The following is a 22,510-nucleotide window of genomic DNA, read 5'->3' as shown; positions in this document are numbered from 1 at the left end:
ACCAGCAGTCCGTGTGCGCAGAGGAAGTCGGCGCCCAGCAGAGCCATGGGCACGTTTGCGGTTACAAACGTCCAAGCAAAGCGTTGGCCGCCGAAGCAGAGGGTGACGTTGCGCGGGCCGAAGGTGCGGATGGTCGATCCGTTGGCCGCAACCAAGGAGGGGCCGCAAACCGCGGATTGCCTGTCCTGGTCAGAGGCGGGTATGACGCTCAGTTGGGCACCGGTGTCGCACAGGAAGCGCCGTCCGGACGCTTTATCCGTGATGAACAGTAAGTTGCCCGTGTGGCCGGCGCTCATGGCTGGTAATGAACGCCGGCCCGGCCGTTTCCCGGCCTGCCGAAGGTGCACGGGGGTCGGCATGTCCGGGCCTTCTGTCCGAACCTGGCATGATAGTAACACCACGCTTGGTCAGGTGGAGGCCCCGGTCGTCGTGCTGGAGGTGGTCGGCTCGGTGTAGCGGCCGCCAATTGCGTCGGCAGTTCGGTCGTCGACCGTGCCGGGTGCTCGGGCGCCATGGGTGTTGCGTCGGACAGCGGTGGGTCCCATGTCGCCGCTGCGATGCGCTGTCCTGCGGCGGAGATCTTGTCGGCTTCTCTGGCAAGGGCCCGGGGATCTGTGATCGTCGTGCTTGCCAGGGCGAGGCGAACCGGGTTAGGCAGCTGACGGAGGAACAGCTCCAGGAACAGGAATGCCGGAGAGTGCTCGCCGAGCAGTGAAAGCATGTAGTCCATTCGCTCGGAAGGGCGCGTGTCGCCGAGCTCGGGCAGGTCGAGCAGGCGCCGTGCGCGTTCCGCCGATGGGAGGGCGAAAGCGTCGAGGAGAAGCTTCTTAATCGCGCCGTATTTGTCAGCGGCTGGCGGGCTCTCGAGGAGGCTCAGGGCGCGGGCCGCGGTGGCCGAACCGAGCGCTGTTACCACATGGTGGAAGCGGGTGTCGTCGGCCGTGATGCCTCGCAGGGCGAACAGGGAATCCGCCTGTGCGAACCAAACCGCCGCGTGAGCCTCCCAGAAGGTAGGCAGTTTAAGGGCGACTGCCGTGTCCATGTCGGTAGGTCACCAATGAAGGAGCTGGGGCTCCCACGTCGATCGGAAGAATGGACGCGACAAAAAGCTGGAATTCATCCGAGTTGCTTTAATCAAACCAAACACTCAGGCACTCTGAAAAGCCCGTTTATCGGGCAGCAATATATATACATATTATCCCGGAGCGTTTGCCCAGGAAAGGCGAGAGGGGGCGTGGCCCAGCGTCCTGGCTGTGGCCTGGCAAGTTGAGGGTGAGCCTGCCCGGGCATGCCCGGGCATGCCCAGGCGTCCCGACCGAGGCCTGGCAAGTTGAGCGCGGGCCTGCCCGGGCGTCCTGGACGAGCCCGGCATGGTGATTGCTCCGCGTCCTTGATAGGTGCAAGGCGATTGTGAAAACCCAGCGGTAGCCGCTACACTACCACATCGGAAAAATTCCTGCAGAACCGCCGGTACCAACCAGCCATACCCAAGAATCTCATAAGCTCCTTCTTCCCTTTTGGAACTTGGAAGTGATCAATGGCTTCTATCTTGGCTGTCACCGGTTGCACCTGACCCTGACCTACTACATGGCCTAGGAACACCACCTGTGCCTTTACAAACTCACTCTTAGATAAGTTGATGGTCAACCCTGCCTCGGTCAGTTTCTTGAAAAATGCATGGATTTGTTTAATATGATCTTCCATGGTCATGGTGTGGAGGATGACATCATCCAGATAAGCCTCCACCCCCTCAAGGTCTGCAATAAGCTTATTAATCAGCCGTTGAAATGTAGCAGGCCAGTTTTTCAATCCAAAGGGAAGAACCTTGTACTGACACAACCCATTTGGTGTGACTAAAGCCTAGATTTCCTTGGCTCTATCAGTAAGAGGAATCTGCCAATACCCTCTCAGCAAGTCAAACTTAGTTACAAATTTAGCTGGGCCTATTCTATCAATACAGTCATCAATCCTCGGGATGGGATATGAGTCGGTCTTGGTCACTGCATTAACCCGTTTTAAATCCGTACAACAGCGAAAACTGCCATCGGGTTTTGGAACCAACACACATGGTGAGCTCCATTCACTGCTGCTTGGTTCGATGATGTCATTCTCCAACATATAATGAACCTCCTTCCGAAGATACTCCATCTTCACAGGGTTCATCCGATAGGGGTGTTGCTTCACAGGAGTGGCTTCCCCCACCTCAATATCATGATATACCAAGTCAGTACGACCAGGTACATCTGTGAACAAATGTGCAAACTCAAAGATTAGGCTGGACAGTTGTCCTTGTTGTTCCCTCGTCAAATGACCTAATTTCTCAGCTAAATGACTCAACACTGCTGTGTTCCTCAACACCCTAACAGGTCTCTGGTTAGTCAAGTCTCCATCCAATGACACAAACCCCTCTGAAATAAAAGGTTTGTAACCCTCTTGAACAAGGTCGTTCTGTGATGCTGTAACTTTGGCATGGGAACCTTCACAAGGCACTGTCCTCCAAGGACGATTTCTCGCATTGGCCAATGCATTCGGAGTTGTACTAGTCTGACTCCGCTCCTGATTTTTCCTTTTCAGGGCATAACATTGGGACATCAAATGCCCAGGTTTCTTGCAAAAAGCGCAAGTAGGCCCAGAGGAAAAACTCGTGGTCTGCCTCGGGCCCCCCGGAAGATAAGTCTGTCTTGGAACTGTAGTCTTCTGATCTCTAAAATTTGCGGTATCAGATTTGTCCTCATAGTCATCTCTAGGCCGCCTCCATGAATATTTGTTCTCCGAACCTGATTTACTATAACTCCCCTGGCTAACTCTAGGTGGGAAGTTAGGTTTTGGAACCCCATCCTGTGTGTCAAGGCATAGTCATCTGCCACGGTTGCTGCCTCATACAACTCTGGTACTTTCTTTTCATCCAGATGTACTTTAATGTCCGCGTGGACACACTATTTGAATTCCTCCACCAAGATCAATTGTCGCAACCGGTTGAAGTCTTTCCCAATCCCCTTCGAGTCACACCACCGATCAAACATGGTTTCCTTCATTCTGGCAAACTCCACATGGGTCTCACTCTCCCTCTTCCTGGCATTCCTGAATTTTTGCAGGTAAGCTTCAGGGACCAATTCATAGGCTTTGAGAATGGTTTTCTTCACTATCTCATAATCTGCACATTGGTCAATCGGTAAAGCCGAATAGATATCTTGAGCTTTACCCACCAAAACACTTTGCACTAACATAGTCCAGGACCCCACAGGCCATTTTAGCATTTGAGCCACTTTCTCAAAGTGTAAAAAAAACTTGGCTACCTCCTTTTCATTGAAGGGTGGAACCAGCCTCACATGCCTACCAACATCCCAAGTGTTCTGACTAGTTGTCGAACTAGCCGGCATGGATACTACTTCTCTCCGTTCTCCCATTAATTCCAGCTCCTTGAGTTTAAGTTCCTTCTGATACTCCATGTCACGTTCCTTTAACTCCCTTTCGGCTCTCCTTTCCCCTGCTCTTCTTTCTTCTTCCGCTCTCCTTTCCTCTGTTCTTCTCTCCTCGAGTTCTCGTTCCTGTTCTACTCTTCTTTCCTCGGCTTTCCATTCCAACTCTTTTAACTTTCCTGGCTCTGCAGTTGCATCTCCATTTTCCGGAGCTCCACATTTTCTTGTTCCTCGGGTAACCAATCCAAGGCTACCTCTTTCCATGTTCCTTGTCCCACCAGAGATTCTACCACCAATGTCTGCATCTCTGCTTTCTTCATATGAGCTCGGACCTCCAAGTTAAAATGTTTGGCCAATATCAAGAGTTCCGAACATTTTAACGCTTGGAACTGTGCCTCATTAGGGGACGCCGCAAACTTTTCTGCATCAAACACCATGGTGACTATTAGTTAGCACCTGTTAACCTTCACACAATTTTTTTTTTTTTTTTGGGGAATGTTAGAAAAATTCCAAATTTGGGAATTTTGGGAATGTTAGGGAATTCTATCCCGGACGAGATTTTTGTCAGCAAAGACGAGCCCCCAATTTCAATTTGGGCCAATTTTGGACGAGCCTCCAATTTCTCGGACGAGCCCCCCCAATTTCTATTTCTCGGACGAGCCCCCAAATTCTGTTACGTGCTCCTCCCCAACCCCCTGGTCACGGTGTACCTCCTAGCCCCGAGAGGAGTCACGGCAGAAAAATGTGTTATTCCGTATGTCAAAGATCAATGGTGAAGCCACACCAATTGTTACAAACAAACAAGTATTGTATTAAGATCACACAAGAATAACAGTACAACAACAATAGTAATCAATTGTACAACCAATATATATTTCCTATGATGGTACCATCAGGTTCGTACAATATAACTCACTGTGCTCCAAGTGAGCGAAAAGAAGAAGATCCCAATGTCTCTAATCCCGGCTTCAAGCCAAAGTTGCTTCCGGCTTCAAGCCAAAGTCGATCCGCTCCAGCGATCGTCAGAACAATGTCCAATCAAGACCAGAATCCCGTTCGGATGACAGTCAGAGTCACGCAGCCAAAGCTGCGCAAAGGTGCCCTCAAGGCGACGGAGAAATCCAAAGGCGCCCTCCAGGCGACTGGGAAATCACACCCTCAGGTATGGACGTTTCACGGCTCACAGTCGGCGAACCGCAGATTTACCTTCAAAATCCACGTTGCACACACACACACACCAGATAAATGGCTGAATGCGGTGAAAACGGCTGAAGCGAAGCAAAGACCTTGCGCGATGCACAAAGTGCGCGAGTCAAAATGGCCAACGGCCCATTCTCGAGGCGTAACGGCCCGACGATGATTCTCCTCGGAACCAACCGCCAAAACCTGACACGCAGGTTGATCTTTCACAGCGATAACAACTCTGTCGCAAGAATCCCTTTCCCGGGAAACCCAAAGTTCGCTAGTGACCTCCGTTCGTCAACGTTTGCTCCAGAACTCGAAGCAGCTCGGCTTTCTTGTCGAACTCACTCCCTCCGCCTTCTTTTTAATTTCTCTTCCTCTTCTTCGTCATCCGCTTCCCGATCCGGTTTCCTGTTTCTTTTAAAACATTAACTTTTTTACCTTCTGGAAATAGTAATCCCTATTTCCTTCAAACGACAACAATAATAGTACATGGAATCAAAAATGTTTACAGTGGATGAAAACCACAACAACGGAAGTGACGAATCCGTAACAGTAGCCGTTTGAGGTAAGGGAGGGGATGGAGGGACAACAAACACCAGAAACAAATTTCACAAGATGCCACCAGGATTTGGAGGAAGGAGACAGGTGTGAGTGTTCAGTCTTGAGAGTAGAAAGATTCCCTTATGGTGATATTGTTTTGATGATATTGTTTCCTGGCTCTCCTGAGGGTAGACACACACTTGTTCCGAGCTTTGTGAAAGGAACTGAGATTGCCTTCAGTTGGATTTTCTTCCTTGTTTTGAGATCCAGTTTATTGATTTTTGATTGTCTGGTTTATTATTCAGCAGCTGTACTGGAGTACTGGTTCTGTGAGTTGTTTTATGGCTTTGATTTTGTTTCTTGTAGATGTGTATGTTTTCAGGATCATCCTTATTATTCGCAGGTATTCCTTGGTAATTGTTTTTCATATTAGATTGTGACATATTTGGTGGCCGTCATTTACTCTGAGGTACAGTATCTGTTTGATGCTTGTTTTTTTGAAAATAAAAATGCTTGAAACCCACCTGATAATCTGACAATAATCTCCCCAATGTAAAATCCTTGCAGCCCACCTGATCGCTTTCAGTTGTTGTCTCAGGGTGTTTTATCTCAACTTTTGTTCTTTTTTAGGTTTTTGTTCTCAACTGAACTGGTACATGTGAATGATCAGTCCCCCGAACAGCCCCCCAAAGAGAACAAATTCAATTTTTGCGGAGACAGTCACAGAAAACATCATAGGCCAAGCCCTGTACTGTGTATTCTAGACTCAGAGGTGTATTGTCATCTACAGACCCACGGGCCATACTTTTAGCACCAAAGATGGAGTGAAAATGCTTGGTTTGAGTGCGGAGTATTAAAAGGAATCCATTTGGGAAGGAGTGGATGCACCGACGCTTAATAAGGGAGGCATCCACTTATAGTAATCACATTTGTGAGACCGGGCACTTGGCCAGGATGTTCAGCCTCTTCTGTCACGTAAGCAGCAAAGGTCACGTGACACTCAGTGACACCTTTTTCGAGACATTTGCTACCAACGATCATCACGTGACAAACATGCACAACATGTAAGAGGAGCAGGCAATTCAACTCGGGCAATTACCAGCTTAAGCCGATTGGGTAATTGGCGCAACGTCGCATTTGGAGTGATTCTATTTCCAGAACTTGATCCAATTCCTTTCATTATGTCTTACTGGATGAATCACAACTTCCATCAATGATTATAATTATAAAGTTTCTTGGAATAAATTTGCAAAAACTGAATTTCATTTGGCTTAAGAGAGAAGCATCATCATACCTGGCCATCTCAGACACCCAATTTGCTCAATAAGATTGATATTTTTGGAATAGAAGATCGAGGATCATAGAGGAGCTGTAAAATAGAATGGATCAGGAAGTAACAGAATAAAATGAAGAGTGGAAAGAGAAGGGGAGAAAGACACCAACATCACGGTTGAGGGACAAAATAGAGGGGGTGAGGACAGGCAAGGGATACGAAGATTGAGGGCGAGGGGAGACGAGATGGATACAGCAGCAAACTCTTAGGAAGGAAAAACTGGAAACTTGGAAAGAGGTGGCCGGGCTTGGGGAGGATTCATTGGGAGTGAAGGAGGAGAACGTGGGCGTCGGGAAAGAAAATATTATGGTTTTGGATTGGGGTTCATCTGAGGTGGAGGTGAACAGTTCTCTTAAAGACCTGGAGGGAAGAATGAGATTGAACAGAATGTTGAAGATGGTTCTACAGGTGGGGAAAACCGGGAACAAATGAGTGGAGGTGAGCAGGTATTCTAAAATGTTGAAGTTTATCAAGAAGAGGGTTACTGGCAGACCTGGGTGTCTGGCAGAGAGTTACTGGCAGAGGGGTTTTTCGACGACCCAGGTGTTTGAATGACTGAACATCCTCAAGAGGATTGTTAATAAAGTAGATGGGAGGTTTGCCAGACGATCCTTTCCGAGAGCGAGTGAGAGTGGGAGATTTGCATGAATTGAAAGAAATATTCCAAGTGTTTGACCATCTTGTGTAAGCCTGGTGTTGGTTTAACGGTTAAGATGACTGGCTCAAGATCTTAAGGTCTTGAATTTGAGCCCCTGTCGTGCCGCTAAATAAAACTAGGTGGGTTGAATCCCGACCCAGCTCTAAACTGTCATCCGATATTCACGTGCATGGAATCAATATGTGTGCCGTCCCTCATATGGACATTGCACTGGGCGTCCTGTCTGCCAGCATTAGCTGATGGACATTAAATATTCCACAGTGTCCTTCACGAAGATTTAGGTGAGCTATCTAGACTCTGAACAAAGTACAAAATTCCTGTCCTGACTTCCTGTGTCGGAGTGCCAACCCATCCAGGATTGTAACCCTGACCAAGAAACCCATTCGGCAGAACTATCATTGCAATCAGACTTTGTGCTGAACGCGTCGCCCTCTTGTCAATCCGCTGGGGTGGAGGTCCAGGAGGAATCCGCATCCCTTCTGGACCTCAAACCCATGATTCTGAGCACAAGGCAACAACCTGAATGAGAATATGTTTAAATGACCTGGATGGCACTTTGGCGCATGGTGTATGTATGGGTTATTTATTTGTGCTTTTTTAGTAAAAAAAATATTTATTTATATTTACTTGTCTTTACCTGCATATTTACCTGCACCACCGAAGGTGGATTGAGATTATGTTTTCACCCCTGTCTGTCTGTTACTTGCAAAATGGAATATTTTTCAAGTATATTGGTCAGTCGACTTTGTTATTACTCGGCAAAATATATCTATTTTTTGTACAAGTATGTTAATCACTCCGGTTTGTGTGTGTATTTGTCTGTCCGCTCACTTATACTTGCCTACAGGTCACAATTTTAAACCGATCTTCACGAAACTTCAACAAATTGTGGAATTCGTGGTCCGACAAAATCCTATATATTTTTGATGTCAATAGGTCTAAAGGTCAACATAGGCCAAAGGTCAACCACTTTTTGTCAAATTTCTAAAATCATCAATTTTCATTCAATTGACTTGAAATTTGAATAAGATTTACATATCGGCTAACTGAATTCAACTACCAACTAGTTTTGAGATCAGCATCGGCCAAAAGGTCAACATAGGCCAAAGGTCAACCACTTTTTTCAAATTTCTAAAATCCTCAATTTTCATCCGATTGACTTAACATTTGAATAGGATTTCATATCAGCGAAATAAATTCAACCACCAACTATTTTTGAGATCAACATAGGTCATAAGGTCAACATAGGCTAAAGGTCAACCACTTTTTTCAAATTTCTAAAATCCTCAATTTTAATCCGATTGACTTGAAATCTGAATGTGATTTGCATATCAGTTTACTGAAACCAACCACCAACTATTTTTGAGGTCAACATAGGCCAAAAGGTCAACAAAGGCCAAATTTCTAAAATTGTCAATTTTCGTCAGATTAAGTTAAAATTTTAAGACGATTTGCATATCAGGTCACTGACTTCAACCATCAATCGTTTTTTTAATGTTAAAAAAAATTGTCCAAAAAATTAAACCATCAATCATCAATTTTGACTGAGTGCCATTCAACTTTGTTCTCTTTTGCCAAGTGTCGCTCTACAAGTGATTTTTCATTCTGTTTGTTCGTTTGTTTGTTTGTCAATCGCCTACAGATCACAATTCTAAATGGATAGTCACGAAGCTTTACCAAGTCGCCGTGGTCGTCACAACTGAGAGGCCTATTGATTTTGAGGTCAAAGGTCATCTTGAGGTTGGATTTCTAAAATCGTCATTTTTCATCAAATTGCCTTCAAAGTTGAACAGCATTTGCATATTGAGTCACTGAATTTAGAAACCAACTATTTTTGGGTCAAAAGGTCAAAGGTAAACTCAAAAGCAGACATCTAAAATCATCAATTTTCATCTGAAAAATAATCAATTATAGTGTGAATTACTTGAAAATTAAACAGCAATTGCACAATAATCTATCTATAATTCCAGTAATCTCTGTGTGTCTGTGTGTCTGTGTGTCTGTGTGTCTGTGTGTCTGTGTGTCTGTGTGTCTGTGTGTCTGTGTGTCTGTGTGTCTGTGTGTTTGTCTGTGACCGCTGTTTCTCGACAACCACGGGTCCGATATACTTTAAACTTGCCAGGTATATTGCTGGGGACCCGAGGATGTGCCTTTTCAAGGTTTTAAATTAATCGGACAAGTACTTACCGAGCTATGTCCAAAAAACGCTTCAACCAATCAGAGAGCAGCGAGCTATCACGTGTGCCGAACGTGGCGATCAGACTCTACCTCGGACGGCACATTTGAGAGCGTATTCATTTATTTCACGTTGGAAAACTATGTTGCCGTTAAACTATGTTTTAAAACGAATTCAAACTGCGATTAAATTAAAACGATTCATCGTAACTGCGACGATTTGCGAACTTCCGGTCCGGCAGCCAATCACAGAACGCTTTGTTGCGTAGGCGTGGCCGATGTGAGAACGAGCGGAGCTGAGCGCGTTACGAGCTGACCGCCATTACGTTACGGTTCGTAATTCGATTTCTTCCGGAGAAAATAATAATTTCTCGATTTCATATGCGCATTATTTCTCCCAATTCAGTCAGAGCGAAGGGCGGAAGCGAAGAGCGTTGTTTTTTTTGTTTACGGACGTACGGGCGGGGTAGAGCGTACGGGTAGCGTTTTTTTTTTTTGGGGCAAGGAACGGGCACCCACGTACGGGCAATGCCCTAGTAATAATAATAATAATAATAATAATACATTTATTTTATATAGCGCTTTTCAAGAAACCCAAAGGCGCTTTGACAGAGTACAAAAAACAAGTGCAAAAAGACAAAAATAAATAGGTAAATAATCAAAGCAAAAGGAAGGAGAAGGAGAAGAGATAGTCAGGGGTTAAATGCTGTGGGTTAAATGTTAAATGCAGTGTTGAACAGGTGGGTCTTGAGTGATGTTTTGAATGTGGTGAGTGAGGAGGAGTCTCTGATGGTGTGAGGTAGTGAGTTCCAGAGGGTGGGAGCAGCGATGGAGAAGGCCCTGTCCCCCCAGGATCTGAATTTGGTCTGGATGGGGGGGGATAGGAGGTTGGCGCCAGCAGAGCGGAGGTTGCGGGTGGGAGTGTGTCTGGAGAGGAGGTCAGTCAGGCAGGATGGGGCCAGGTTATGGAGGGCTTTGTAGGTCAAGAGGAGGATTTTGTACTGGATTCTCTGGGGGATGGGGAGCCAGTGAAGCTTATAAAGGACGGGGCTGATGTGGTCACGGGTCCGGGAATGGGTGAGTAGACGGGCAGCGGAGTTCTGAATGTATTGGAGTTTATTGATGATTATTGAGGGTGAACCATAGAGGCTGTTGCAGTAGTCCAGACGGGAGGTGATGAAGGCGTGGATGAGGGTTTCTGCAGCCGTGGAGGAGAGGGATGGACGGAGACGGGCGATGTTTTTCAGGTGAAAGAAGGCTGTCTTTGTGATCTGTTTAGTGTATTTGTCGAAGGAGAGGGTTTGATCAAAGATGATGCCAAGATTCCGGATGTGAGGGGAGGTGGATACTGGGAAACCGTCAATGTTGAGGGCGAAGTTATGGGTGGATTTGGTGAGCGTTTTTGGGCCAATGATGATTATTTCAGATTTATCATAGTTAAGTTTGAGGAAGTTGATTTGAAGCCAGGATTTTATTTCAGTGATGCAGTTTATCAGGATAGAGTGGGTGGCGGTGGAGATTGACTTGGTGGAGATGAAAAGCTGGATGTCATCGGCGAAGCAGTGGAATTGGAGACCATGACGGCGGATTAAGTGACCAAGGGGGGACAGGTACAGGATGAAGAGGAGGGGGCCGAGAACTGAACCTTGGGGGACACCTTGGGGGAGGGGAGCAGTGGGGGATTTGCAGTTATTGATGGAGATGAACTGGCGTCTGTCAGAGAGGTAAGATTTGAACCAAGAGAGGGCAGTGCCGGTAATGTTAAAGGTGATTTCAAGTCGGGTGAGGAGGATGGTGTGATTGATGGTGTCAAATGCGGCGCTGAGGTCGAGGAGGATGAGAATGTTGAGGTTGCCGGCGTCAGAGGAGAGGAGAAGGTCGTTGGTGATTTTGAGGAGAGCAGTTTCAGTACTGTGGTTGGAGCGGAATCCGGATTGGAATGTTTCATTCAGGTTATTGGCAGAGAGTTGATGTTTGAGTTGAGTGGCTACAGCGCATTCCAAAACTTTTGACAGAAAGGGTAGGTTGGAGATGGGTCTGAAGTTATTTAGGGTGTCAGGGTTGAGTCCAAGTTTTTTCAGAATGGGGGTAACAGCAGCAATTTTGAGGGATGGTGGGACGATGCCTGTAGACAGGGAGGAGTTTATTGTTGCAGTGATAAGTGGAGAGAGAGCAGGAAGGGAGGCCTTGACAAAGCTGGAGGGGATGGGGTCCAGAGTGCAGGTGGCAGTTTTCATTCCTATGAGGAGTTCAGAGAGGTCAGTAGGGGAGACTGGGGAGAACTGAGACAGGGGTTGGAAGGATAAGGGGGGGCAGGTGGTTTAAGAGGGAGCAGGTGCGGTGGTGGTTAGGCTTTTAGGTTAGGTTAGGTTAGGTTAGGTTAGGTAGATGTTGTAAATTTTGCTTTGGAAGAATGAAAGGAAGGAGATGCAGTTGTCTACTGTGAATGACTGGGTGGTGGTGTCCAGGGGGCTGAGGAGTTTGTTTATTGTAGAGAAGAGTGCTTTTGGGTTTCCAGAGCCAGAGTGGATAATTTGAGAGTAGTAGGCGGAGCGGGCGCGGGAGAGGGCATCTTTGTAGTGCTGCAGGTGGTCCTTGTAGGCTTGGGAGTGAATTGTGAGACCTGTTTTATTGCGGAGTCTTTCAAGTTGGCGAGCACGAGTTTTCATCAGGCGGAGTTCAGGGGTAAACCAGGGAGCAGAATGGGTGAAAGAAACTGTTTTGGTTTTTATAGGCACAAGCTGGTCGAGGCAGATGGAGAGAGTGTGGTTGTAGTAGTCAGTGAGGTCAGAAGGGGTGTGGAGGTCAACGAAGGGAGAAGTGGACATTTTTTCAGAGAGTGTGGATGAGAATGAGGTAGGTGAAAGAGAGTTTAGCTTACGGAAGTTGATAATGCGATAATGTCTTGGTGCTGGGGTGGGGATGTTGATGGTCATAGTGATGGCTAAGTGGTCACAGAGGGTGAGGTCGGAGCTAGAGAGATGGTGCAAAATTAGTCCAGTAGAGCAGACAGGTCGAGAATGTGACCACGGTTATGGGTAGGAAAGTTGACGTGTTGAGTGAGGTTAAAGCAGGTGAGTAAATCAGTGGTTATTGTGGAGTCAGTGGAGTCCATGTGGATATTGAAATCACCGAGGAGGAGGATTGAGGGGGAGAAGGAACAGAGCTGGGTCAGAAAGTAAGAGAAGTCAGACAGGAATGATGGGTGTGGTTTGGGAGGGCGGTAGACGACTGCCATGACTGACTGTGTGTGACCAGAGAGTTTAAAAGCCAGGTGTTCAAATGATGGAGCAGATGATACGGAGATGAGGCTGGTCTTGATGTCCTGTCGGTGTATTACGGCAATTCCACCACCTCAGCCCTCCGAGCGTGGTTTATTGATGTATGAATATCCATTGGGTGTAGTGAGGTTGAGTGAGAAGTAGTCCAGAGGTTGTTGCCAGGTTTCAGTGAGACAGAGAAAGTCCAGTTTATTGTCCAGAATGTAGCCGTTCAGGATGTGGCTTTTGTTGTTGAGGGACCGGGTATTGAACAGAGTGAGCTTGATGTTGCTTTGTACGTTGGGGATGAACTCGGGTGATTTTGCCAGGGTTTGCAGACAGGAGGCGCGATCGTGTGCATTGCTGTGATGACATAGTCGATGAGTGGGAGTGCGCTGAGCTGACCAGAGTACGGGAATGGAGTGACCTGTTTGTAAGTAAACAAACTTGCGACCGGAGCCTCTATGAATGTATCTGGGTCGTCGCAGGAGTCCGTGGTATTTGATTGCAGAGATGCATGATGGGGTGGAGTGAATGTTGAGCAGAAGAAGCCTTGTGGCGGAGTACCTTAGAGCCATACCAGGCAGGAGCGAAGGGGACGAGGAGGAGGCCAAGGCCGAGGAGGACGAGCAGGCCTTGCCAGTGCGGGACGTGCAGGACGTGAAGGCCAAGGACGTGCAGGCCGGGCTCAACGACCGCAGCGGCAAACCAAGACAATACATCACTGAATTTGAGAGACAACTATTTTAGGTCAAAAGGTAAAAGGTTAACTCAAGGTCATACTTCTAAAATCATGAATTTTCATCTGAAAAATCGTCAATTTTCATCTGATTAAAATGAAAATTAAAGAGCAATTGCATAGTGCATCAATGAATTGGGAAACCAGCTATTTTGAGGTCAAAACATCAAAGGTCAAACTTCTAAAATCATCAATTTCATCTGAAAAACGATCATTTTAAATCTGATTGACCCAAACTATGATTAAGATTGTCCATTTTCATCTTTATGAAATGGACAATTTGATGTCGACTTTTTGGTGGGTGGGAGGAGGTGTGGGTTTTGTAAGAATCGTCCTCTGCATATGACATCTTTCTTGTTTGTTTTGACAAAAATTGAAAATTTTCGTCATATGTTGGCCTGTCTCGTTTGTATGTTTGTCTGTGGGCGAGATAACTCGTGAGCAGATTCAGCTATCTTCATCAAACTTCACCAGAGGATTCCGAAGGACAAAAGTGAGGCTGTTTATATTTTTTGACTACATAGGTCAAAGGTCAACGTCAAGATTCTCTCGTTTGTTTGTCCGGGCGAACTCTCAGCCATCCTTTGAGCTCGGCTGAGAGCTAAAATTTGTAGTGAACAAGTGGTTTGGCCAAAACAGTACTATTTTATTTTTTGATGAATCAAATAATTGATCAATTACTTAATTATTATCGATTTATTAAGTACTTATTTATTAAGCACCACTCACTCCTTAGAAAGGAAAAGGAGAACAACAATTATTTCCTTTCTCGTCCTGGCAATGTCTGAGGCACTCAGGAAGCTGATATTTGGACACAACAGTGTCCAGGTGATTTGGCTGTAAATAGTTTTTTGATTCATTGATTTATCAATTAATCGATTAATTATTTAATTATTCGATTAATTACTTAATTTCCAAAAAGTTTCAGATTCAGATGAAACAGTAGTGGTTTAGGTATGCAATTGGCCAATTGATAAAGAAATTAATTATCTTACGATTATTATTTATTTATTTTAATTACACAATTAATCAATTATTGATCTCTCGATTTTTCGTCATACCTGTCAGTCTACTGCATGACACCTTCTTGTTTGTTTGTCTGTTTGTGAACAGGATATCTCAAAGTTATGGATGGATTCGGATGAAATTTGGTGGAGAGGTTTGGTATATGACAAGGACGAAATGATTCGATTTTGGTGAAGATCTGGATCGGGATCTGGATCCGATAAATTTTTTAAGTGATTCTTCACCATTGGGAGATAGGGCAAAACCCAATATACTGTATATCACAATATCTCAAAAAGGTGCGGACTAAGTCAGACGAAACTTGTTGGACAGGTTACATGTGTGACAAGGAAGAATCGATTCAATTTTGGTGAATATCCGAATACGGATATGAGAATATTTTTACATTTTTTTAAAGAAACAATATGTAATAGTACATGTTTGTATGATGTTTCAAAAAGTTGTGAACGACATGACAAAACTTGGTGGATGAGTTGGTTAGGTGACAAAAACAAGCCGATTCGATTTTGGACAAGCCGATTAGACCCCAGAATTCATGACAACGTGTAGTAAACAGGTCTACAGCTCTGGGCATTTTTTTATGGTTTTATAACTGTGATACAAGGAAGTAAACACAGGAGGAGGCTATTTAGCCAACAATGCTTGTGCTATATCAATATCTCATGAATCCAATATATTGTTGCACCAGCAGGTGGAGTTGCACCACACTGAAGGAAGACTTAACTCACGTATGTATGAATGCACAGGAGTTTTTAACATGTTGTCCTGTGATGGTTTATACTGTATCAGGAAGGGTCTGTGTGTTGACGGAATACGGTATTTCAAAATGTGAGCCCATAATATTGTCCTGTGGCCTAAAAGACAATGAGAACCTATCTTCTCTAGGACCTATCTCGAGACAAAAAAACTTCCCACGCCTCCTCCCCCCAAGCCCTCTCCCTCCCACAGATCTCCCGATGTCCCTGCTCTCAAATGTTGTGTTTGTGCTTCCCCTTCTCTCCCCATCTTGTCTACCGCTCCCCTTATTATATGTTTTATGTGTCTGTTTTTTTTTTTTGTGTGTGTGATTAATGTTAGCTCTTTCACGAGCCTCGATCCTGTATACAAAAAAAAAAAAAAAAGGAGCGCGGAGTGACAGCACCTGCAATGACCTCTGTGCTAGTTTCTCAAGCGCTAACATCAGCCAACATGTACAACGATGATGTAACAAGTTGCTACAGCAGGAAATGTTGGCGTTATCAGGGACACCGCCTCACCATTTATACCCTGAGGCCCGATATGCGTGTGTACTCGGGTAAGGCTGCCTCTACCCGGGGCAATGTGCACTGTTGCGTCAAAGTCCGTAGCACGCACCGACAAACGCAGAACAGGAAATAAAAGTGAGAAAAGAGGACGCACAAAGCAACCGCAAATTCACTGAATAAACAAGGAGTGACGTCTGTAAGTGAAATGGTGATTTGTGGGTGGCTGGTTGTGGCACGCAACGTTCATTCATAAATTACACGGCCTGGCAGGATCTTCCGGATCTTCTGATATCGCCTCTCAGACTGAACTCGGATGACATTGATCCTCAGGTTCCATTCCTCTCAATCAAGCATTGCCTCTGCCTCCAGGCCCGAATACTTCAACATGTTGATGTAGTTGAGAGCTACTCCACCCTGCTTCGGCCTTCCATGTTTATGTGTACGGAGTATAAGATATGGAAACAGGTTCGTTTTTGCCCAGGAATCCTGAGACGTCTTCTAATTTTAACCGGAAACCTTGGAAAAAAAACCCTCAGAACTCTTTATTAGGTCTCTATGTTCCGACCAATGGATATTGAAAGCTGAACGAAGAAGTCGAGGACAGCATCCATCATGTCCCTTCTCCTGGGCCACAGTCAGGGTCCATGTTTTACTTCCATATTGAGCACGACGGACTCGACTGTTTCCATGAACTCCAGTGGAGGCCTGGTGTCCAGGTGTGCTTATATCTTCTTTATTTATTAGACACTAGCAGAAGTACCCGGCGTTGCTGGGCGAGGGAGCGGGGAAGGGGAGGGCAGTGGGGGAAGGGGGGAAGGAAGGGGGAGGAAGGGGGGAAGGGAAGAAGGGGAGGGCGGAGGGGAGGGAGGAGGGAGAGGGCGAAGGGGGGGAGGAGGAAAGGCGAAGGGGGGAGGGGTAAGGTGAGGAGGAGGGGAGGGGGGAGGCAGGAGAGGAAGGGGGGTCATATATATGCTGGTGAGTGAATGTGGCTCACGTTTCTGAGTTGAGTGTGATGCCGATCAGGAAGAAGAAGCCGTACTACCAAATCTGTACACTTCTGGAATAGTTTGATTTATTTGTATTCAAATTTCTGGTGATTGTTTTGTATTTATTTATGCGAATGTGTACTTGTATATAACTGTCATTAATTTAAAAAGGCTTCGGCACTATCGAGCAATTTTTTTTCAAAAACTCCAAAAAACGATCTATTTTTTTTCTTAATTTTTTGTTTTTGGCCGAAAACACTCCCAGGCACTCACTGATGAACCTCTGAAAGTTTGACGAAGATCCATTAAGCCAACTCTGAGAAAAATGGCGACACACAGACAGACAGACATCTCTATTATATAGTAGATCATACGGATGTAAATGAAAACTCGTTTTACACTGAAAACTCGTTGCACATCACATGCAGTGAATTTACCTCTCTGCACCTTGTATTTATTATTTATTTATTTTTAAACGTTTCTGTACACCGCCCTTGAGGCTCGGTTTAAAGCCACCGTCTACATTTCCAATAGAGGAGACAAAATTACTTGTTTATTGAAAATGTTTTTCGAGTTACTTCAAATGTCAAAGGTCGAAGATTCTGAAATTTGTTAGAAAACTTGTATTTCATGATGTTTGTGATAATATAAGATCATGGACGACATGTCACCCTATCAGGAAGCGAACAATGTAATAAAACTGTAGTGTGGTGCTGGGCACACACGTTAAATAAAGGTAGGCCACAACGCTTTGGGTTAGGTCGAGCTCTTTATTGCTTGCTCACTCGTCAGCACTGCGTGCTCCGGGCTGCGAGCCCGCGTGTATATCCGGAGGCCACACCTCACCTGGGGCGTGGCCGAGACCCACTGGTGCGCGGAATTAAGTCACTGCGCCAGCGAGCCATCGTGTCCGCCACACGCGCCCCCCCAGAATTCCCACGCACCTGAAGGGTCAGTTTGCGGGGCAACCGGATGACCCGGCTGAAGCGTCCTCTGGCGGCTGGCGGCGCCGGGGATGCCGGGATGCCATCTGGGATGCCTCCGGCAGCATCCGGGATGGGTGCATGGCAGGGGGGTGGCGTGACGGCGGGGTTGGGCGGTGCCGGGGGTCCGCCCGCCGGGGGGCGGCCCCGACGCGGGGGCAGAGCCGCTGGTGGGGGGTGGTCCAAGTTGAGGTGGACCGGCTTGAGGCGGTCCACGGAGACGCGGTCAGGAGTACTGCCGATATCCAGGGTGAAATGCTTCGCCCCGGTCTCCAGCACGCGGAAGGGCCCGTCGTACGGGGACCACAGTGGTGTCCGGTGGGCGTCGTGGCAGACGAACATGTACTCCGCTGTGCGAAGCTCCGGGGCGACGTGCGTTGGCGGGCAACCGTGGTGCGCCGTCGGCACCGGGGCGAACCTCCGGGTGGTCTCCTGCAGGGCGGAGCGCTGCTGTGCCGCGGACCATGGTGCCGTGGAGTCAGGGAGGAACTCGCCCGGCACCCGCAGCGGTTGTCTGAAGACCAACTCCACCGCGGATGCGCGCAGGTCCTCCTTGGGCGCCGTCCTGAGGCCCAGCAGGACCCAGGGGAGCCTGTCGACCCAGCCGCCGTCACGGAGGCTGGCCCGGAGCGCGGCCTTCATGTCGCGATGGAAGCGCTCGCACAGGCCGTTGGCCTGGGGGTGGTAGGCCGTGGTGCGGTGCAGCTGGACGCCGAGCCCCCGCGCTACCGCCCCCCAGAGCTCTGAGGTGAACTGGGGGCCGCGGTCGGACGAGATGTCCGAGGGGGCGCCGAACCGGGCAACCCAAGTGGCGATGAACGCCTGCGCGACGTCCGCCGCCGTCGTTGCTGCCAAAGGCACGGCCTCCGGCCACTGGGTGGTGCGGTCCACCATGGTGAGAACGTGGGTGAAACCCCACGAGGGGGGCAGAGGTCCCACCAAGTCCACGTGAACGTGGTCGAACCAACGTTCGGGCACAGGAAACGGGGCCAGCGTGGCCTGGGTGTGGCGGTGAACCTTCGCGCGCTGGCACGCGAGGCACGTCCTGGCCCAATCGCGGACGGCCTTCCGGAGGCCATGCCAGACGAACTTGTCGGCGACCAGCTTCTGGGAGGCTTTCGTGCCCGGGTGGGATAGGCCGTGGATGGCGTCAAAAACCCGGCGCTGCCAGCCAGCGGGCACGATGGGGCGAGGCCGGCCGAGGGAGACGTCGCACAAGAGGGCCGTGCCCGCGCCGTCGAACGGTACCTCGGTGACGCGGAGGCCCGTGACGGCGGTCCGAAAAGCCTGGACGGCGGGGTCGGCGGACTGGTCCGCCGCCATCCGGGCATAGTCGATCCCAAGGTGGACCGCGTGGACGACGGACCGGGAAAGGCAATCCGCCACTGGGTTGTCCTGCCCCGCGAGGTGCCGGATGTCCTTCGTGTATTCGGACACGGCCGAGAGGTGACGCTGCTGCCGGACCGACCACGGCTCGGCGACCTTGGCCATCGCGAAGACCAGGGGCTTGTGGTCGACGAAGGCTGCGAACGGGCGGCCCTCGAGCAGATGGCAGAAATGCCGGACCGCCAGGTGGAGCCCGAGCAGCTCGCGGTCGAAGGTACTTTAGCGGCGTTCGTGCGGGTGAAGCTGCCGGCTAAAAAACGCCAGCGGTTGCCAAGCACCACGCACCCACTGCCCGTGCACCGCACCCACCGCGTAGTCCGACGCGTCGGTGGTGAGGGCGATCGGTGCATCGGGCGCCGGGTGCGCGAGCATGCTGGCGTTAGCCAAGGCGAGCTTCGCGCCCGTGAACGCCGCTTCCATCTGCTCGGTCCAGGCAACGTCGCCTTTGCCCGGCTTCCCCCAGAGGGCCTCGTGCAGGGGGCGCAGGAGCTGGGCGATGCGGGGTAGGAAACGGTGATAAAAGTTCACCATGCCCAGGAACTCCTGGAGCCCCTTGATCGTGCGGGGGCGCGGAAAACCCCTGACCGCCTCCACCTTGGCCGGTAAGGGGATGGCCCCGTGCCTGGTGACGCGGTGCCCCAAAAAGTCGATTTCGGTGACGCCGAACCGGCACTTGGCGGGGTTGATGATCAGGCCATGCCGGCCCAGGCGTTCGAAGAGCGTGCGGAGATGGCGGAGGTGCTCCTCACGGGACGTGCTTGCGACGAGGATGTCGTCCAGGTAGACGTACACGAAGTCCAAGTTGCGCAAGACGCTGTCCATCAGCCGCTGGAACGCCTGGGCTGCATTCTTCAACCTGAAGGACATCCGCAGAACTCGAAGAGGCCGAATGGTGTGATGATGGCCGTCTTCGGTATGTCCTCCGGCCTGACGGGGACCTGGTGGTATCCGCGGATGAGGTCCACCTTGGAGAAGAGGGACATTTTCGCCAACCGGGCGGAAAAGTCCTGGATGTGAGGGACCGGGTAGCGGTCGGGGTGGTAGCATCGTTGAGGTGGCGGTAGTCTCCGCACGGCCGCCACCCGCCGCCGGGCTTGGGCACAATGTGCAGCAGCGATGCCCATGCGCTGTTGGAGCGCCGGACAATGCCCAGCCGCTCCAGCATGGCGAACTCCTCCTGCGCCACGGCGAGCTTCGCCGGGTCGAGGCGGCGCGCCCGGGCATAGACCGGTGGCCCGATGGTGGGGATGTGATGCTCCACCCCGTGCTTGACGGCCACCGCCGAGAAGGTGGGCCGCGTGAGGGCCGGGAAACTGGTGAGGAGGCGGGTGAACTCGTCCGCTGCCGGAAGCGTGCAGACCAACCTTGCCGGGACCGAACCGCTCAGCAAGCCGCTTGGCGAGCCGCTCGGTGAGCCGCCCAGGGAGCTGCTCAACGAACTGCTCAGCGCGCAAGCGAGCGAGCTGAAGGTTTCGGCTTGAACAAGGCATCTGTGCCTCACGTCCACCAGCAGCCCATGCGCACAGAGGAAGTCCGCTCCGAGTAGGCCCATGGGGACACTAGCGGTAACGAACGTCCACTGAAAGTGCTGCCTCCCGAACCGCAGCGAGAGACAACGCTTCCCAAACATGCGGATGGGCGTGCCGTTGGCGGCAAGCAAAGCGGGGCCACGGCCCGCAGCTTGCCTGTCGGACGTGGAGGCGGGGAGGACGCTCACCTGCGCTCCCGTGTCGCACAGGAAGCGACGACCCGAGGAGGTGTCTGTTATGAACAGAAGGCTGCCAATATGGCCGACGCTCATGGCAGGAAGCGAGCGCCGGCCTGGCCGTTTCCCGACCTGCCAAAAGTACAAGGCGGGCGGCAGGACCTGGCCTTGTGGCCGAACCTGGTATGGAACTGGCACCAGGTCTGGCCCGGTGGTGGTTGACGCGCCGGTCGTGACGACGGTGGTGGGCGTGGCGGCGGTCATGCACGGATCCGTCAAACCTACGCCGTGTTCGGGAGGATCCGAATGCCATGCCACGTGGCGATCCGCCAAACCTACGCCGTATTCGGGAGGATCCGAACGCCATGCGACGTGGCGATCCGAACCACCCGTGCCGTGCGCGGTGCCGGGATCCACGACGGCCGTGCTATATGCCGGCCGTGCGTCGTGGGCCGCGAAAAACTTGTCCGCCTCCCTGGCCAGGGCGCGCGGTTCCGTAATGGTCAAACCGGCGAGCGCGAGTTGCACCTGTACAGGTAGCTGGCAGAGGAAGAGAGCACGGAAGAGGAAATCCACGTGGCCGTCGCCGAGCAGGGACAGCATGTAATCCATGCGGGCGGACGGTCGTGTGTCGCCGAGTACGGGAAGGTCCAAAAGACGTTCAGTGCGGTCGGCCTCTGTGAGGCCAAACATGTCGAGGAGAAGCCGCTTGAGCGCCACGTACTTGCTCTCGTCCGGCGGGTGCCGGAGGAAGGACACGACTCGGGCGGCCGTGCCGGATCCAAGGGCAGCGACCACATAAAAGTACCTCGTGTCATCCGCCGTGACGCCCCGGAGCTGGAATTGGGCCTCGGCCTGTAGAAACAAGGTGTCGGCCTGCGCTTCCCAGAACTCCGGTAGCTTGATCGCGACAGCGTTGGTGGCCATAGCACGTTCGGGGAACAGCAACGGCTGAACCAGTCGGAGGTCACCAGTGTAGTGTGGTGCTGGGCACACACGTTAAATAAAGGTAGGCCACAACGCTTTGGGTTAGGTCGAGCTCTTTATTGCTTGCTCACTCGTCAGCACTGCCGTGCTCCGGACTGCGAGCCCGCGTGTATATCCGGAGGCCACGCCTCACCTGGGGCGTGGCCAAGACCCACTGGTGCGCGGAATTACGTCACTGCGCCAGCGAGCCCATCGTGTCCACCACAAAACCATCAAAAACCGACTTTTCTAAATTTCGGGACCTTGTGACCTTGTGACCTTGGGGCGGAAATGAAAAATCGAGCTCCGTGGGGCTAGACATGATATTGGCCTAACCAAATACCGAAACCCCTGTCAGATTACACCAAACCCCTCGGAGAAGATGCAGCTTGAACTCGATTACCCCCAAAAAGACATCTTTTTCGGGCGTGGCTCCGCCCACAATGGGCGCAATGCGTCCACTCTCGGCAGGACACAACTAGATCATGATATCAACCTCCCACCCAAGTTTCATCAAGATCGGATGATATCATCGGGTAGTTATGCTGCGGACAGACAGAGACACACACAGACACACACACAGACAGACGCACACACATGACGAATATAGTGGTCACATGATAACTCGTGAACCAATAACCAACCCAGATCGTACCATTTAGAAAGCGAATAATGCCAATCCCATTTGTACAATTGCAAGAATAACAGACAAAGCAAGAATAAATGAATAATGCAACGATTTTGAATTTCCAGTGAAATGAAAAAGATCTTACCTGCGACTTGTTTACCATAAACACACCAGGAACGAATGCGGTGACGCAATTTGCCCGGAAAGAGAAGCCGTGCTGACGTACATGCCTTTGTCATCATATTGATTGTACTTTCTTTTTCAATCTCCATCAGGC

General features: G+C 49.8%; 1 long non-coding RNA gene across 1 annotated transcript in view; it reads right to left on the bottom strand.

Annotated features, from left to right (window-relative positions):
- LOC137435631 (uncharacterized) overlaps positions 1-22,510 on the bottom strand; it is a 38,489-nt gene extending 15,979 nt beyond the window's left edge. The window contains exons 1-2 of the long non-coding RNA XR_013624444.1: positions 22,379-22,510; positions 13,138-13,294 (exon numbers count right to left, since the gene is read on the bottom strand). This is a non-coding gene — a long non-coding RNA (uncharacterized LOC137435631). The remainder of the gene's footprint in view (positions 1-13,137; positions 13,295-22,378) is intronic.

Source organism: Myxine glutinosa, chromosome 9 (genome assembly GCF_964187855.1).
Source record: "Myxine glutinosa chromosome 9, kmMyxGlut1.1, whole genome shotgun sequence".
Lineage (NCBI taxonomy): Eukaryota > Metazoa > Chordata > Myxini > Myxiniformes > Myxinidae > Myxine > Myxine glutinosa.
This window is presented reverse-complemented; position numbering and strand designations above follow the sequence as displayed.